Here is an 8188-nt window from a genome sequence, read left to right as displayed (position 1 = left end):
CAGCTAAGCACTTTTGTGCTTTCCCCCTTTGAGCACTATAAAAACTCCACTCAAACAGAACTCAGGTACGCAATACCAAGGACTCTCTCATCTTGCAGAAGCTTTTGCGGCAACAACCAAGGGAGGAATCCTTCCTCGGTTGACCTGGTATCAACAATACCCATTAGAGGGTCTGGATTGCTCTGAGGTTCTATCTGATGTGATGTTAATGGCATGGCATTTGTAAACCTGTTGTGCCCATTCAGGGAACCTCCGTCTCCTTTTTGCATTTCGCCATGGTTGAAATGCAGAGGAGAATCCAGATGGTGATTACTGATTACTGATCAATGTGTTTTTGACTTCATTATGAAATCGAGACCAAAAGAAACCCTGGAGAAATCATGCCAAATCCCATTTAATCATCTTAAATTCTGGGCAGAAATAAAATATCGAGCAGTAGAAGAACATGGTTCTTCCATTTCAACCACTTTCCATGTGTTTCAACAATATCAATTATCTCTTCAACGTGCCTCTGGTGCGTATTTTGTTTCTTCCCTTTATATCATTTATTTTGTGAATTATCTGAGTCCTTATTTTCCTCATTGAAATGTGGCTTCAGGAATTGCAGGAACAATGAATAGTAGAATATTGCTAATATGATGAATATTGATAATATTGTCAGAGGTGTTCAGATTGCTCAATATTTGTTGTCTGGACTTCTGGATTGAAGGGACTTCATATAATGGCTGAAGGTTTGTTTGATCATGTTGCTCCTTTGCCTCTTTCACACACGGATTACCATAACATTTGTAATCGATTGATCATAATAATAATCGCCTGAGATGATTCTTTAAATCTAAAAATGTTTTAATAATATATTTTTACAGAAATCCAGAAATAAATGAAATTTTTTCCCCTTCTTATAATCACTCTAAAATGGGTTACAGAAATCTTATTTATATTTCAACAATTGACCGCAATCAAATCCTCTAGCAGAAAAGGCCTCCAGAAAGTTAGGCATTAGGGCATGATCTCGAAACTTGTAGAGCATCCCTTTTGACTTTCATCTGCAATTTTCTGGTGTTAAAAATCACACCCCACCGGAGCTCCTTCCATGTAGGCCTTATAAGGTAGAAGAAAATGTTGAGAGCATTGATTGAAGTGCTCCTCCACAAATGCCTCAAAATCCCGCACCAATTCAGAAACCAATCACCTTTAAAAGCATGCATACAAAAGAGCTGAAGAAATGACATACCACTATTAAAAATAGAGGATAACTTAAATACTTGATGATAATAATATTCTACAAAAGGAAATAAAATTTCGATAACTTGGACTATCATATGTGTCAAAAGGTATTTTTGAGTTTCAATTTGCAAATACATTCTCAAATGGTCGTTCCAAAGTGAGATTATGTATTCTGTCTGTATAGAAGAATTGAGGTAGACAAAAAAGGTAATACCTAAAATTAAAAAAGATACTACCTAAAGAAAGAGAAGATATTAGCTAAAGGTTAAAAAAGAATGTCATTCTTAGGTGTAAGAATGACATTCTTTTTTAACATAAATGGAAATATAAGACGTGTAGCACATATGTAGATAAGTTCATGATAAGTTCAAGACTTATTTTCAAATGGTCATGAAAATTCATTCAATCATACTTCAACCGCAAAGGTGGTACCTAAATAATAAAAAGGGGGTACCTAAGGTTGAAAAAGGTAATACCAAGGTTTAAAAATATAATACCTAAGCAAGGAAAAGGCAATACCTATAACAAAATTATGTCATATATCTAAATTATCGATGACATAAATGGAACTATAAGACATGTAGCACATATATACATAAGTTCCCAGCTTCTTTTAAGTGGCCATGAAACAATAGATTCACTCTTTTTTTTATATAAAGAGATTGTGTTAATAAAAACGCAAAAAGCGTGCAAGAGTATACAGGTTGTATACAAAGAGCAGCAAGCAAAAAATAGAAAAAAAGGGCACAAAAAAATGATTCGCCTAGTTAGTAATGGATTCGCTCGTGTACATAAGGTTAGAAGGGTAGTACCTACTGTTTAGAAAGGTAGTACCTAAGGAGGGAAAAGGTAGTACCAGACGAAGAAAAAGATAGTACATAAGGCTCACGAAGATAGTACTTAGGGTTGAAACCAATAGTACCTGAGGTTCAAAAGGTACTAACCTATAAAAAATGAATGTCATGTTCATATCTATATGCAATTCAAATGGTAGATTAGAAGTAGACAAGTTCCATGCTAATCTCAATTGGTCTTTAAACTAAGGATTAACCTAATAGTTGAAGTTTACATGTGTAAAGAAAATTAATTTGATTAACCTAATAAGATCTTAAGGACAACTCCCTCAAGTTTTCCATGTTTTCAAATTTCTTAAAATCATTTGCTTGGACAATGTCAATCACAATAATTGACTCCCGCTTAACTGAAAGAACAAATTAAAGACTAGTTGATAAATAACAGTACTATGCCTTGCATGTCAAATAGTTAACCAAGCAATTTGCAACTTCGATAAAAAAGCAACTAATATTTCAAACACATCTTATATCATACCTTAAGGTACCTAAGGTTCAAAAAGGTAGTTGCAGAACTTTTTCGAATTGAAGGGAAGGTATTTCTTTTGTAGCAAAAATCCAGCACAGTTTAATAGAGTGTAGCACCAACCAATTCCATTATGGAGACCCTAATAATTGTTAGCTATGTCATGAGAGGTCGGAGTTGGTTTGCAATGGACTCTAATTCCTTCGATCTTTCTGTAGAGGAGGTTGTGGGGAGGTTGAGAGGAGTTATTGTGGAACGGGGAAGGGGCTTTTCAGTCTGGATTAGGTTCGGGGATCAGAGTTTGAGAAGCTTGTTGAAGGGGGTGAAAGTTTACTGTAGAGATGACGAGCTGAGAAGGTGGAACAATGTTTGGGAGGAGAATGGGAGGAAGTTCAACCTAGAGTGTCGTGCGAATGGGGCGGGTAGATTCATCTTATGCTTATTACTGCAAAGGCTAAGAAGTTTTCCTTAGTCTTTCCTGAGGGGAGGGGACTTTGTGCAGGTTGGATCCTTTTGGCGAAGAAACTTCGTTCGTTAGGTGTCATTCCCACAACAGAGGCCAGGAGAGTGGGCCTCTCAACAGAGAGAAGGAACAGTCCTAGGTTGGAGACTAATGTTGTGCCTTTTGTAGACATAGTTAAAAGACAGGGGGCGTGGTTGGAAACGAAGTTTAGCTCTATCTAGGGGAGAGTGAGGTCCAGAGCAAGGAAGAGTTTTACAGGCGTTGTCCTGGTTTCAGAGCTGTCGACGTTGAAAATTTGGGCTACAAAGCAATGGTCCTTAAAGGGGAGTTAAAGATTTCACTGTTTGGGGGTGCACTTCTGTTGTTTGATTTTGATGGCTGTTTTGAGGCGGAGAGAGTTCTTGCACGAGGCTCTCAAAGGTTTCTGGGGCATTCATTGCAGTTGACAAGATAAACACTTGACGCCGCTGAGTGTTTGCTAAAGGAGGGAGTCATGAAGGAAGCTTGAGTGAGAGTGTTGGGTTTGCCTTCACACTAGTGGAGTAGGGATGTGTTCTTGAAGATTGGGAACTGTTGCTACGATAGACGAAGATACGGTGTTTTCACCCAATTTGTAGTGGGCAAGGATTTTGGTGAAGTAGGAAGGGAAGAAGCTGAGCCCGGTCCAAACAGACGGGGTTAACGAGTCGCCTTTTGGTGGCTGCAGGAAATGGGGTGGTGAGGTTGTCTCCTTCAATTCTGTAGCAGTTGATGGGTCGGATGGGATGGGATGGGATTTGAAAGGGCTCTTTTTGGGCCGAGTGGTGGGTGTTTAAATGTGCTGAGTGAGGCCCATAAGGCTACAGGACCATTGTATTTAGAAGGCCATTGGCCTTTTAGCCCAAAGTTGGGGGGTTTGCTTTGTTTGGGCCAAGCCCAGAAGGGTTGCGGTTGTTTAAGTGTTACGGACAGGCCTTTAGCAATTAACTGTGGGAGAGAGGATGACTCCCTAGGGCTCATCCTTGGGGTAGAAGCTTTTGTAGAGTTCAACGACCAAAGTCTGTCGAAGCTCTTTCGGATGGGGGGCATTGACGAAGCACTAGTGGAAGAGGCGTCAAGGTGCCCTCCTTCATCTCATTCTCTTCTGTTTCCTTTGGGGGTGCGGGACCTCTCTTCTTCTCCTTCTTCTCTTTGGGATCGGGAGTCTAAAGGGGTCAAGTGGATGGGGATGACGTCGTTTTGGAAGGAATGGAAGGGGAAGCCCTCCTCCATTCGTTAAGACTCTATTGGACTGATGGGAGCTCGGCTGGGGGTGAGAATGGCGTGATTCAAGATTCGGTAGTGAGTCAGTGACTAGGTTTTGCGATGATGTCTCTGATGATGTCGGATGGCGGTTGAGAGGTTAGGTGTCGAAGACCGGTCTACCGTCTTGCACAGTTTACCGATCGGTTGGGCATGCCCACAAAGGGCTTTGAGGTGGAGATTTTAACCTTGGTTAAGCAAATAAAGATGAGTAAGGAGTAGAATGGTCAGTCTTTGATTCAAGTGGTAAATGAAGCTCAGAATCATGTTTAGGAATGTGAAATGGGCAAATGACCTGGACAAAAGAAAAGTCCTTAAGTCTTTGGTTAAAGCCTAGAGGATGGACCTGGTATGTCTACAAGAAACTAAGGTTCAGGATCGACTGGTTTGGTTTGCTTTATTGGAGTAGGCAGATTCATTGACTGAGGCGCTCTGAATGCGCGAGGCTTGTCTAGGGGGATCTAGAGTTGATTGGTATGGAGGTGGGTGTGTTCTCAATATCCTGCAGATTCAAGAATTGTGAGGATGATTTTTGTTGGGTTTTCACAGGGGTGAATGTGGGTGTTGGGGAAAGGATACCAAGGATGTCAGAAACCACAAGAATGGTGAGCTTGGAATGAGGAAAGCCAGCAATATAACGGGAAAGGCCTCCAAGTTGTTCCACATCCCAGGCTTGGTGGATTCTTGCAGCATTGAGGCCCTGACATTGCTTTCGTGCTTCCGAATTGCACACCGTGTATACACAGACAGACAGGAGAATCGAAGGATAGAGTCTTCCAAATACGGTTCTCGGGATAGAGCCTTCCAGCTTCAAAGCCCCTTAAACACCATTGTAATATTCCAAAGAAATCTATTTTCTCTTTCTTTCCTCTGCTATGAAGAGAACCAAACAAAGATCCCCACTTTCTTGAACGCCAATCAAAACGAAGAGAATTCAACGTACTATAACCGAATTCCGAAAACCCTAGACTGAAAATACGATTGATTGACCTCAGATTATGAGAGATCGCCGCCGGCCAGATATGGAGAGAAAGATCGAGATTCGCAATGGAACCGGGCGTTGCGCACTCTTTGAGTCTCTTGTACATTCTAACCCTATGAAGCTGCTTCATTATTATTAGGGTTTTTCGGGTTTCTAGAATCAGAGGAAAACGAGGTGGAGAGGTTTCGGAATGAGAGGAATAGGTTAGGGTTTTTCGATTTTCCTAAATGAGAGGAAGACAAGGTAGGTTAGGGTTTTTTGGGTTTCCAAAATAAGAGGAAAACAAGGAAGGTTAGGGTTTGGTTTCGGGACGGAGATCAATTCTTGGGAGATGAAGCAAATGGAGGGAGTTTCGTTTTGTTTGATTGCGTTTTTTCAAGTTGATCCGGAGGATAGGAAAGGGCATACATAGCACATGTAAACATAATAATTTTTTAGATTAGTGTATGCTTCTTGAATTTTGAAAAGTAGGGCAATGAATTTTGGGATTAGCAGCCCATAATATACTTTTTCCATTTTACTAAAAAAAAAATAATATATATATATAAAATAAATTGATAAGACGAGTACTAACTAAAAAAATTTGAAATCAATGATCATAAAATATGTTTGCATCAATTATAAAAAATGTTTGATTCATCAAATCTAAATCTAAGGATATATTTTTTAACATTATATATGTAGTAAACTCCTAACACCGCATATACAAGGTTCATGTCAAACCGCTTCTTATTTTTTACTTTAGTTAGAAGTTGAGGTATCAAATTATAATTTTTAAAGGATAATATTAGTATTATAAAAGTTTTATTAAACACACGAGAACTTTATTAAAAGCAACATTTTTCTGGCTTTCATATTAAAATTCTTTTAAAATTCATAAGTTCTTTGAACAAAATTAGCTACAAAACAATAAAAGTCTTTATTGAGTTTAAAAATGAAAACAAATGGTTTCTTGGAAGTTGATCCAAATAGAACTATAACGTGTCATTATAGATAATATTAGAGTCAATCTCAACCTTAAAATGGAAGTTAAAGTGAGTGATCTAACTAGTCTCGCAATCTCATTGGATGTGTCGAAGACATCAAATTTACATAAAAGTGATTATGGTGTCTCAGATTGATGATGGAGAGAATTTTTCTTACACGTTTAAGTTCGACTTAGAATGAAGTAAAAAAAAAAAATACAAACAAATATCACCTAATTTTGAAATAAATATATGATTAAAGATTGAATAAAAAAATAAACCTCATCCCTAAATTGAAGAAACTATTAAATAAAAATCATATATAAAGTATTAATTAAGGGATTGTAAATGTCAAAAATTATAAAACTAAATGAAAATGAGAATTTAATACCTGGATTTTCTAGATAACATGATGTTTATACTTCTAATATTTAAAAATAAAGTTTAGTGCATGGGAGATAGTAAATGGAATTTTTATCTTTATTAAAGTCATAAACAATGGCATTTTTATTATTTTTAAAATTATAAAATAGGAAATACATTTTCCATTTTTTTAATAAATATAATTAATAAAAATATAACATTTAACTATCTAATCATATTTAAAAGGAGTCATTGTTCGCTTTAAGTTCAATGATTGTCACAATTTTAAAATACATCCATATGATTAAAATAAGTTTTATCATATAAATAATGTCATAAACTTTTTTTTCTTTCTTTTGGCCAAGTATCAAGACCAACTCACATGCAAATAAAATTACCTTGTCCTACTAGATCGTAAGGTCAAACTCACAACATCTTTGTAGGGTTGAATAGGCAAAGTCCCACATCAAAGTCAAGTTGAGGCTAGGGATGGAGATGATTGATATCATTTATAACGACTCGCTCCCTATTGTATAAATCTTAACTATTTTGAGCTCAATGAACCTTAACGATTTTAAAGCACATTCATGTAATTAAGAGGATATATATATATATATATGAAAAAAAATTCTAATACCATATATGTAGCTAATTTATCTTAATCATACATACACGTTTTAAAATTGCAAGGGTTCACCCAATTCAAACTAGTACAATTCTATTTTATTATACTATATCATATGCAATATGATAACAAGATTAACTTGCCATAATGGCTATTGAATGTCTCCATTTTACATTGGAGCTTTGCATGCACTCATGAAAAAAACAAAAAAAACCACTACATAAGAATTAGATTGTGTTCGAAAGTCTTTTTCATTGTTGAAGTATATTCTCTATATGCATTTTTGGAAGAGCTATCTATCAAGTGCTTCTACAAAAAGCATTATAAATAGTTTTACTACTTTTTAAAAGTTTATTAGACATCTAATTTTTTTTCAAAATTATTATTTTTTTTTTTACTAGAAATGTTTTTTAAAAACACCATCAAATGGACTTTCATCCAAAATTGAATTAAAATGTGAATTAAATTAAAAAGAGATTTGATTAAAGATATGATTCTTAGAACATTACATTTTTTTGTTTCCAAAAAATATCAAGGAAAGAAAAAATATGGAAGAAATTTTGTTTCTCATATTTGGCTTTAAAATTAATAAGAAACTTATACATTTTTTGAATTATTTAATCTACATAAGAATTAAAATAAGTTAAACAAATTTGAAGCTATATATAAAAATAATTTGTTAATTTTATTTTATTTTTTTAATTTTCCTTCACTTTTTATTTCTTCTTATATTTTTTTCTTTCTATTTTCTTTACCTTTTCATCTTTCCTCAAATATTCTAAAAATCAAACATAACCTTAAAATAGTATAATTATTAAATAAATTAATTTTATTAATTGTTGACTAAGAATAGCATAGGAAGCATATCAATTTTAATTGGGAGAGATTGTTCACCTAATTTTGATGTAAATTCTAGTAAACAAACAAAATTATTATCATGTGATATATAGTTTGTGACAAAAAAA

The sequence above is a fragment of the Vitis vinifera genome, chromosome 6, assembly GCF_030704535.1.
Source record: "Vitis vinifera cultivar Pinot Noir 40024 chromosome 6, ASM3070453v1".
Taxonomy (NCBI): domain Eukaryota; kingdom Viridiplantae; phylum Streptophyta; class Magnoliopsida; order Vitales; family Vitaceae; genus Vitis; species Vitis vinifera.
The sequence above is the reverse complement of the archived record's forward strand: the minus strand, read 5'-3'. Positions refer to the sequence as shown.